The 844-nt window shown below is 43.6% G+C and overlaps 1 long non-coding RNA gene across 1 annotated transcript; it reads left to right on the top strand.

Moving 5' to 3' along the window:
- The first annotated feature begins 125 nt into the window (after window positions 1–125).
- Window positions 126–689, top strand: LOC107735546 (uncharacterized). The gene is made up of 3 exons (XR_001639441.1): window positions 126–198; window positions 269–364; window positions 464–689. It is a non-coding gene; the product is annotated as an uncharacterized LOC107735546 (long non-coding RNA).
- Window positions 690–844: the final 155 nt, after the last annotated feature.

Genomic DNA, 844 nt, shown 5'->3' with positions numbered 1-844 from the left:
ATAATGACACCATTTGCTAGATTATAATTATTCTCAACTGCAGCAAGACGTGTATGCTGCCTTCCATCAGCAGTGTACTATAGCTCTTTATCTTTGTGTGTGTGTTTACTGCAGATGTGGATGAATGCGGCACTGAATTAGCTCGTTGTCCATCCAACACATACTGCTTCAACACAGATGGCTCTTATGAATGCAGAGGTCAGTCTCACGCTAATGCTCACGAATGCATGCTATGTGTTTGAGTGTGCACTCATAAAGCTGTGTGTAGGTTGTGATCAGGCGTGTGTGGGCTGCATGGGAAGCGGACCTGCTCGCTGTAAGAAATGTGCTCGAGGTTTCAGACTCACTGGAGCAAAGTGTCTAGGTAAGTGTGTTTTTATGGACCATTTCTGGACAGCTTCTATGAACCTTATTTTAGCCATCAGAATCACAAGCATCAAATGTATCTCTCTGTCTTTCTCAGACATCGATGAGTGTTCGGAGAGAGCCATCGCCTGTCCTGGACTCAATGAAGCTTGTATAAATGAGGAGGGCTCGTTCCGCTGCGAGTGTGCGGAGGGATTCAGTCGACGGGACAGCATTTGTGTGGAGAATCTGCCACCGAGTGAGTAAACACATGCTCAAGCCCAACGCTTCCACACTAAGAGTATGACAAAATGAGCTGAATAAAGCATGAACTAGTTTGATGAACTGTTTTCAATGTCACAAATCATTGCATTTCCATCAGCACCAACACAATTTTCTGATGGATGGTAATATTAAATCAGTAGTTAAAAATGATCAGTCTGTCATCATTTACTCTCGTGTCATTTCAAGGTGAGATAAACATCAGTGATGCTTTGCC

This window comes from Sinocyclocheilus rhinocerous, unplaced genomic scaffold (assembly GCF_001515625.1).
Source record: "Sinocyclocheilus rhinocerous isolate Xijiao unplaced genomic scaffold, SAMN03320098_v1.1 C36130570, whole genome shotgun sequence".
NCBI classification, from domain to species: domain Eukaryota; kingdom Metazoa; phylum Chordata; class Actinopteri; order Cypriniformes; family Cyprinidae; genus Sinocyclocheilus; species Sinocyclocheilus rhinocerous.
The sequence above is the reverse complement of the archived record's forward strand: the minus strand, read 5'-3'. Positions and strand labels throughout refer to the sequence as shown.